Genomic DNA, 11,023 nt, shown 5'->3' on the forward strand with positions numbered 1-11,023 from the left:
GCACTTTAGATGCTGGCTGTGGGGAACAGTTGTCAGTTTTGGGTTATAATGTTAAACACACATCCTGACTGATGAAGGGCCTTATTCATTCCACAGCAGCCCGACAAGGAGCAATTTGCACATTTATGCCACACAACCCTGGAAACACACACAAATACACACACATGCACACACACACAAACACACATACATGCACACACACACACACACACACACACACACACACACACACACACACACACACACACACACACACACACACACACACACACACACACACACACACACACACACACACAACAACATAAACACAGAACATGCAAAGGCACCGCAGCTATGGTAGCTTAGGGGGGGAAACACACACACGTTTACTGTAATGTATACATATTGACAACACAACACATGCTGCAACTGAAAAAAGTTGAAAAAAGTCTACACACACACAGAGAGAGAGAGAGAGAGAAAGAGAGAGAACAAAATGAACACAAAACATGCAAAGACACAGAAGGGGAAACACACAGACCCTATTAATGCAGACACATTGACAACACAACACAGACGTGCAGTAAACGCAGCACAGATGCAAAAAACCTTCACCCAGTCACATACACACACACACACACACACACACACACACACACACACACACACACACACACACACACAAACACACATGTGCATGTCAGCATGCACATGCATGCACACATGCATCAAACACACACACACACACACACACACACACACACACACACACACACACACACACACACGGGGGGACAGAGACATTTTTACTCAGAAACTAAGGTTCATGCCCAGTACATCCATCCATCTACACATTTTTTTCACATTTATGTGTGAGTTTGTATTTGAGTACTTGCACATGTGAGCGTGTGTGCATGTATAAGTGTGGGTGTGTGTGTGTGCATCTAAGTATGTGAGTTCATGTGTGTATGCGTGTGTGTGTGTATATATATGTATGTGTGTGCGTGTGTGTGTGCCTTCAGTACTACACGTGTGTCCAATGAGAGGGTGAATGGCTTTCCTATATAAACTTTCCTCAAATCAGCCATGATGTCACTGTGAACCTGCCGTGAACCCACCTCTGTCAACTACCATTACTGTCTTATTCCCACTTTGCTTTGCACTCTCTCTCCCTCTCTCTCTCCCTCTCCATGGCTCCCCCTTTCCCCCTAACTCCAACCCCTATTTTCCTCCGTTCCCTCTGTGTAACCCCGTCTTTACTGCGTCTCCTCTGTCTCAGTTCTCCGGCAACCCATCCATTTTCTTTCTGCATGAACACATGACTGCCTTCCATACCTCCTACAATACCCGCTCTAACTGCCTCTCACCCTCCTCTGTCTCTGCTCTCTCTCTCTCTCTGTTTCTCTCTTTCCTCTGTCTCACTCTCTCTCTCTCTCTTTCTGTCTCTCCCTCTCTCTCTTTCTCTCTCTCTCCATCTTACTCTGATTGAATTACCATAAGTGCAGCGCAGTGCCAAAATGTGCCAGGTTGTTCTGATTAAGACAGCCTTCGTAAAACCCCCAAATTTCCAAATGATCACAGCGAGAGGGGGAGCATGTGTGTGTGTGTGTGTGTGTGTGTGTGTGTGTGTGTGTGTATGTGCATTGCACACACTCTTTGTGCATGTGTGTTTGAGAGTACAAGTAAAATGAGTGTGTGTGTATCACACTCTTTCTCTGAGTGTGTGGGTGTAACTCTCTCTTTCCTATTATGTGTGTATTACCCCTGTATGTGTGTGTGTCTCCCCCATTCTCTCTCTCTCTTTCTCTCTCTCTCTTTCCTTTTCTTTTTTGTTTGTGTGTCTTTGCAAGTGGGCCTAGGACTAGGTAACTACACATGTGTGTGTGTGTTTATGCAAGTGAGAGAGATATTCGGAGAGTGAGGACAGAAGAAGGAGCATAGCGGCTCTGAAAAAAGTAAAGGGAGAGCAAAGGATCGGGAAAAACAAGGAGAAGAAAAGGGGGGGGGGTGAGATGAGGGGAGTGAATGGTTGAGAGGCAGTTTGATCCACATGTGGAAATGATTGTCTAATTACTGAAGATCTGTGGGCTCTTGGAAAAGCAGCTGATTGGAGTATAGCGTGGGGGGCCGGAATGTGATTGGTGAGAGCTCTAATAGAGCAGCAAGGTTATTGGTCCAGGCCCATCAGAAACAATTGTGACATATGCCAATTCTGACATCACTGGGGATCATTTATGACACAACCGTGACTTCTCCCTTCATGCTCCCTAAAATTCTCTGCCAGTGACATCACCACAACTGTTTGTCAACATGACAGGCGAAGTGGCCGAAAAGCACTCATTGGTCATGGGAATTGATTTATCACACAAAAACATATTCCATATGTTTACAATGGCTGTACTGTTCAGTCGTACAACATTTGCATGCCAAATGAAGATGTGGATCAATTCATCCAGAAGTAGACCATAGACAATGCAGCGGCTTAGTCAAAAGAGATAGCATCGAGCGCTGGACAACTTGTTACAACTTTTTTGCGGGATGCAAATGCATTTCTTTGATCTAAAGTTATTCTAGACTCTCTGACCATTGCTGCACACTAATAGACACAAAAAATACACATTGTACTGTTTCAACCTCCAAGGAACAAAAGCAAAAAAAAAATTGTCTGACGCACCAAAGCTTATCTTAGGCGGCATTATCTCATCAGTGCAGTTCCTCATCCACTTTCTGTCTCTCTCTCTCTCTGTCTCTCTCTCTCTCTCTCGCTCTTTTTCGCTCTCCCACTTTGTCTCTCTCTGCCTCTATCTACCTCTCTGTCTCTCACCAAATCAAAACAAAGGTAAACAAATGAAGTCGCTAGACCAGGAATGGCAATGCCGAATGAACGCCGCCTAGCCCTGGGCTGAGCTGGCATTGTATCAGAGGAGGCGCCTCTGTCAGCAGAGGCTAATGAAAGCTTGGGTGAGGCACTGGTGCACTGGCCTGCATGGCAGCGACAGGGGGAGAGGGTGAAGGGGCTACAACAGAGAATAACACTGGTTGCTACTTACTACGTTATCATATAGAATGTGGATGTGTGTGTGTGTGTGTGTGTGTGTGTATATCTTGGATTTCCCCTTGGAGATCAATAAAGTATCTATCTATCTATCTATCTATCTATCTATCTATCTATCTATCTATCTATCTGTGTGTGTGTGTGTGTGTGTGTTTGTGTGTGTGTGTGTGCACCTGTTCATGCAAAACAATCTGTTTGTGAAATGGTGCAGTGGGTTGGCAGTGTCTGCGTGTACAATGTGAGTGCATGAGTGTTTGTAGCATGCTGGTTTCTAAATAGAGAACATGTGCACGGGGTTATTTGCGTGTGTGTATGCATACTCTAGTGCTATAGACACAAGGTGTTTTGCAGGTGTGAGTGTTGGCAGGAGTTTGCTCGAGTTGCAAAACAGTCTGTAATTACCAACATGCCCATCACAACATGTTGAAGCACAACTTGTGTTCAGCCCATTCATATTAAAACACACACACGCACGCACGCACGCACGCACGCACACACGCACGCATGCACGCACGCACGCACACACACACACACACTCACACACACACACACACTCACAAACACACACACACACACACACACACACACACACGTATGGTGGTGGTGGTGTGTGTGTGTGTGTGTGTGTGTGTGTGTGTGTGGGGGGGGGGGGGGGGGGGGGGGGTTGTAGAGAGAGAAAGTTTCATGAAGATAACAAATAACAAACTGTTTGCATCTCTGCTGTCTACTTTTCCAGGCAAGCTGAGGCACAAACATTTTGAAATTTGTTCATTTCATATGCTTGACTATGTCGCCCCCAAGCTGTTGGTTACTAAAGTCTCAGTCAAAGTCTACTGGGTTGTACTTAGAGGACAAGAGAATTCAAAATGAGATCTTTCCTTTGTCTAGCCTATTTCTCATATAGACATATGCGCTAGGGAGCTAGGAATAGGTATTACAGTCAAACTGCAAAATACCTAAATATATCCAGCAAAATGAAGCACTGCAACCAAAACTACATATAGCATTACCAATCAAATCAAACTTTTGCACCACATGGCACACACTTCATTCATTCACCAGATTTTTGTCTAACTACACACTGCTGGGCATAATGAAAAACACCATTATCTTTAGTATGCTTTGCCATAATACTAAAATAGTTAACATTTTAGAAAGTTCTTTACGTGCACACAAATATTTGCTTATACAGATGCATGCTGTTGAAACTTGTTTTTTTTTTTACCATACAAGTCAGTGCAACATATGCACAGCAAGTATATTTACATTGGACTCTCCCTTCCCCTCTCATTTTCACCCTCTTCCTCTCTCTGCAATGTCTTCCATTTTTGTTGTAAAAAAAGGTGCTCGTTGTTTTATGGTTTTACTGTATTGTTTTATCTTTGTGAAGCACATTGGCTTGCCCTGCTGGACAAAATGTGCTGTACACACATTTTCAAAGCTCTATCTGTTTTTTCAAAGCTCTACACACAAATTCAATAATTGCTCAAACAAAATGCAAAATGTGCCCCCTATCTTGCAAAATCAAACAAAGCGTTCAAAATGTTGTCTTAAATCTCAAAAGCAAGCATTTGTCTCACATCATAAACACATTTTCCATAGCATTATAAACGTATGTCTATCATTTACACTAGCCACGTTTACATGGACAGTTTTTTGTCATTCCGATTAAACTATTCCGATTGAACATTTTTGCGCCGTCTGTTTACATGGGCTACATTCTATTCCGATCAGACGTCTGTAAGCGCTTTAGAATCTTTGATCGGAATAGCCGTTGTTTGCTACTTTTCATTGGGAAGATATTACGGTCAATCCGAATGACCGTATACATGAGCGTTCATTCGGAATAGGAATGGACTACACCACCTCTTCTATTCCGATCACAATTCTGATCGGATCAGGATTTTCATTCCGATTGAGGTGTTTATATGACGATTTTTATTCCGATTGAGCTGTTTTTTCCGTTTCTAATCGGAATAGAAGTGTCCATGTAAACGGGGCTACTGTTACTCTAAATCTAAAGCTCTTTCGTTTTTATGGATTAAAATATATATATATATTATATAGCCTATATGATTTTTGCATATCACTGTATTTTTACTCTTATATGGCAATATATATATATATATATATATATATATATATATATATTGCCATATAAGAGTAAAAATACAGTGATATGCAAAAAGAACCCAATCCAATCAATATTGGAACCAAATATATTCATTTTTCTGAATAAATCAGTTGCTGTTGTTTTTTTACAGCACATATACGTAGGCTACGTGTGGCATTTTCATTGGTTGTGTTTGAAATAAATCAAGTTACTTCCTGATAGATTTTTGTGTGTTAGGGTTAAAATGTGTCAAGGCTGAGAATTGGTGTATGGTTTTGCTGAATTGATGTAGAGTTGTGAGCAATTGAAGCAATTGAAAAAAAACTGTATTTTCGATGTGGTATAAATTACAGTTTTTTTCAATTGCTAACACACTAAAATGACATTCATAGCACAATTATTTAAACTGATACACAGAAAGCAAAATATCCTCTCAAGTCTCCAAATGTCTAAACACAGTTTCAGCTTTACACACATTTTGCAATTCAAAATGGCTCTTTTTGCATGAACTGAACACTCTGCCTTATGTCTGCATAAGACACAAAAATCGAACATAAAGTAACATGTTTGCAGTTTCAAAACAATGCCATCCAAGATAACACACATGAGATAATTGACCAATACGTGTGCCACCTAGCCAAACACCTCAATCCTTAAAGGGATATTCCGCCATTTTTGGAAATACGCTCATTTTCCACCTCCCCTCGAGCAAAACAATCGATATTTACCTTGTTCCCGTTCATCCAGCCATTCTGTGCGTCTGGCGATACAACTTTTAGCTTCTGCCTAGCATAGATCATTGAATCGGATTAGGCCATTAGCTTATCGCCTGCTAGCTTCATGTTTAAAAGTGACTAAGATTTCTGGTAATTTTCCCATTTAAAACGTGTCTCCTCTCAAGTTAGAAAGTGCAATAAGACCAACTGAAAATGAAACCTGGCGTTTTTCTAGGCTGATTTGATATGGAACTACACTCTCATCTGGCGTAATAATCAAGGCAACTTTCAAACTACTGGCACTACTACTGCTTGTTGTCTATGGCAGTGTTTTTCAACCTTTTTTGAGCCAAGGCACACTTTTTTCATTGAAAAAATCCTGAGGCACACCACCAGCCGAAAATGTTAAATAAAATGAAATTTTATGGAAAATTAAATTAAATAAAAATCTGTAGCCCGCATTAATGATATCAAGTCATTCTTGTCAAAGTGTCTTGAATAGGAATCAAATGAACACAAAGAAAATTATTTCTATTCACTCTTTTTTTAGACCACTTAGATGAAATTGGATAATTTCCCACGGCACACCTAGCAATGTGTCACGGCACACTAGTGTGCCACGGCACAGTGGTTGAAAAACACTGGTCTATGGGGACTATTTTCAGATGCTGCGTACGATATCACTGCGCCTATGGTACGTTTGCAAGTTGCCTTGATTATTACGCCAGATGAGAGTGTAGTTCCATGTCAAATCAGCCTAGAAAAACGCCAGGTTTCATTTTCAGTTGGTCTTATTGCACTTTCTAACTTGAGAGGAAACACGTTTTAAATGGGAAAATTACCAGAAATCTTAGTCACTTTTAAACATGAAGCTAGCAGGCGAGAAGCTAATGGTCTAATCCGATTCACTGATCTATGCTAGGCTGAAGCTAAAAGTTGTATCGCCAGACTCACAGAATGGCTGGATGAACGGGAGCAAGGTAAATATCGATTGTTTTGCTCGAGGGGAGGTGGAAAATGAGCGTATTTCCAAAAATGGCGGAATATCCCTTTAACTTATACCACTTCAATCAGGAAGTAAGCACTATGAAAAGAGCACAGGTAAGGTGAGGCAAGGCAACTTTACTGTTTTTACCTATTGCTTACACACTAAAATCAAATGCTTACACCAAAGCCTCAATACCTAAACTTCTTGTATTATACTTTACACACAGTGTAACCATAGCTTAAACACATTTTCTTTGTGCAAAAACAAAATCCCCTGGTATCGTTGGGAAAACACTTTGCTCAAAATGCAAAACTCATCTGGCAATTGTAGGCACTTATACACCTGAAAACACTTGCACAGAAAACAGAACACCAATCGGTCTGAACCTTAGCTCTACAAATAGGCCTCAGGTAAGCCATTTTGAGAACTAAGCAAGCATGGAGACTATGGGTGCCTCTCAACATCTCTCTTCGATCCTCGAGGGGCGTTCACACTGATCTATAACTAGCACTGGATCGAGGAAGGGAGGGTGTATAAAAGACCAAATGAGAGGCATCCAATGAGTGTAAGAGTTAGAGGAGGACAAGGAGAGAGAGCTGTCGGACGTGGAAGAGGACAAGGACAAAGACGAGGACCAGTGCAGAGATGTGTCTCTTTTACTTTTGTTTTGTTGCTATATTTGACATTTCTATTCTCTTTATTTCTGTAAGAATGTTTTTTTTTTTTTTGTAAAAACTCTTGATTGATGAGGGGGCGCTAGTGAGCAATGAGCGGGTAGGTCGCTTTCCCCAATAGCTCCCGCAAATGTTCGGTTAAAATGGATCTAATTTGACATATATTTCAAATAAGTGTTGTATAAGCTGTTAATAACACCTAGGACATAATATTCACTAATTGGAATCAAGATGAAGTCAACCTCAAGGACGCAAACGAAGTCTACTAGGAAGAATGAGGCGGCGGCTGTGCCATGTGCTATGGATGAAGCTAATGCTACCCTGTCAGACTGCCCTCAAGAACGGTCGGTAGATAGCCCAATTCTGGAGGCCATCAGTTCACTACGTTCTGACTTACAAGCTACTAAAGTGGAGATATGCCAGACTATTGACACTCGCATTGCGGAGGTTGCCTCTACCATCAGGGGAGAACTTTCTGCGCTTAAAACCGAGACTCAGTCTGCCGTTTCAGCTCTGCAAGTCAGTAATGCTCAACATAGCTCAACTATCGCCGATCTAGAACATGCGGCTTCGCAAACTTCAGATACTGTAGCCTTCCTCCAGTCTGAGGTGAAACGATTGTCTACAGAAGTTAATCATCTGGGGCCGGATTCACGAAGCCTTCTTAAGACAAAAATACTTCCTAAGTGGTGCTTTCTTCTTATCTTTTGTCTTAAGAGCAAATTTAAGAAGATTTGATATTCATGAATAAAGTTCTTATGTTTTTCCTTAACTTTCTTCTTAAGATGCGTCCTAAGAAAACACTTAGGAACAAATGGCATTCTTAAAAACTTAGATCTTAAATGTATTCGTAATTTTCCTCGCAACTTTAACCCTTTCATGCGCAACGTCCACATGCGTGGACAGTAACTTTAACTCTGTTTTCTACTTATTTATCATGCTGATATACACCAATCCACTTCAGGGCAGTTTTAGTAGGTCCTTGGCAATATATTAACAATATGTCTCATCTTATATTTGGAATATTGACTGCTTGATGACATCATCAATTCAACATGAGTGACAGTAATGGCCATATGCTGAATGCTCCAGGCATATCTGTAAAAAGCTAGTACTCAAGAAGGCAAAATCATGTAAAAAAAAATATTATGCTGTACAGGAGAGTGTGTTGAACAACTCTATGTTTTCAGAAATTAAATCGGATGTAAAATGGAGTTTGTAGACCCTAAAAAGCAACTGTCCACGTATGTGGACGTTGCGCAACAGAGGAGTTAAATGGCCAAAAATTAGATTTTGTAACTAGGACTTTTTTTTTTTTTTTTTTTTCAAATATGATTTTAATTGCTTTAAATTACAAAGAAACAAACATTTGGTAAACATATTTATAAATAATGACCTAATTACATGTGGTAATGCCAAGGTGGTATGGTAATATGGGGGTAGTAGAGGGGTGGGTGGGTAGTAGAGGGGTGGGTATGAGAGTACTAGAGGGGTGGGTGGATTAGTAGTAGAGGGGTGGGTAGTAGGAATGTAGTAGAGGGGTGTTTGGGTAGTGGTGGTAGTAGAGGTGGGTAATATGGGGGTAGTAGAGGGGTGGGTGAGGGTCGGTGAGCAATAATGGGGGTAGTAGAGGGGTTGGGCGGGTAGTATGGAGGTAGTAGAGAGGTGGGTGGGTAGTATGGGGGTAGTAGAGGGCTGGGTGGGTAGTATGGAGGAAGTAGAGGGCCATAGTTTCCACATTTTCTGTCATTACATTTTATTCTTTTTTACCCCTTTGTTGCGCACTGTCCACATACGTGGACAATAACATAACTTCTATATAAAAGCATATTTTTAAAAAATTCCAACTGATTTTCAATATTGGGCTCATATAGAGTAGCCTAATAAAATCAATACTAAAAAAATCTAGACACTTTTTTTCATAATGCGTGCATGAAAGGGTTAAGACAACCCTGCACCTGTCTTAAAAACTTTACAGTGTAAAGTCGGGCCTCTTATAGTCATATATTTGAACACATTTACCAGTTTTAGACAGCTCGTTTGAAGTATCAGCCTTTATTTTGTGTACTCACGATATATAAGCCAACCATGCATTGCTAATTTTAGCTTGTTGCTATTGTTTTCGCTAGCTCAGTCCTCTGTCTGAAAACTCGCATAGCTCGAAGTGTTCCTGGCAGCACTCGGCGCACGTCGACGTCAGAGTAGAACACGTTTCCTTTCTTAAACATGAAGTCTCTTTATATGGCTCTGTTAAACATCTAAAGTCCTTGGAAATGGCAGTATTTTCTAGTAAGAACGGCCTAAGTAAGCCTACCGTTTCAAAGTTAAGACAACCGGGAGTGCTTGAAGGCATGACTTTCCCTCTTAGCAACGGTTGCCACTTGTAAACAAAACTCACGTTTGATTGCGTTTAGTGTAACGAATGGCGCAGGGCATTCTTATCTAAGTTCTTAAGTGGGAAAACAAAGAAGTTCCTAAGAAATACGACAATTCTTAAGAAAATATTGGTGAATAGCATTTAAGAACAATCTTAAGGACTTCTTATTTATTTTCTTAGGAATCAACTTAAGATTTATCTTAAGATTGTTTTCGTGAATCCGGCCCCTGGCGGATAAATGTTCAGATCTCGAGGGGCGATCCAGAAGACAGAATGTGAGGATTGCAGGCTTGAAGGAAGGGACAGAAAGGGGCATGTTGATGGGAACGTTTGTTTCAAAACTCCTGAAAGAAGCGTTGTCCTTGGAAAAAGATCCACTAGTCGATCGCGCGCACAGGGCTTTGCGAAAACGGCCCGGTGATGGGGAACCTCCTCGCTCACTCATAGTGAGACTCCACTACTTCCACGATGTAACAGCAGTCCTCAAACGATCTGCCGAATTGAAAGACCTCTCCTACGACGGGCAGAAAATCCGCATTTTCCCAGATTTCACTCCTGAAGTGGCAAAGCGCAGAGCTGCATTTAATAAAGTCAGGGAGATGCTTCGACATCAGGCAGGAGTCCGATACGGAATGCTTTACCCGGCGAAGTTGAGAGTGACATTTAATGATACAGAGACTGTGTTTACCGATGCAAGAACGGCTCAGGAGTTTGCCGAACGACACTTTGGTGGCGGGGACGCAGGGCACCAAGCGGCCGATGGAGGTAGCCCGGTGCCGCACTCTGAGGATACATTGGAGCATCGCTGAATACATAGATTTCTCGAAAACATGCGCGCGCACGCAAGGGGCAGAAAGCACCATGAACAGCATTAAGCAGCTGCTCTCCGTGGAAAGATTAAAATGAATTTTAGTGCCGAAAACAGCACTATTCGAAATGACGATGGTTAGAGAATGTTCAGGAATGTAAAGTAATGCATATATTTGCCTGAAACCACCAAAACCGCCAAAAATACGATGTTTTATAAATAATGAAAACGAACGACAAACTCTGAAATAAGCTCATAAATGAGATGTTATCATCATTTAGACAACAGTGGCACACAAAAAATACCGATT

This window comes from Sardina pilchardus, chromosome 9 (genome assembly GCF_963854185.1).
Source record: "Sardina pilchardus chromosome 9, fSarPil1.1, whole genome shotgun sequence".
NCBI classification, from domain to species: domain Eukaryota; kingdom Metazoa; phylum Chordata; class Actinopteri; order Clupeiformes; family Clupeidae; genus Sardina; species Sardina pilchardus.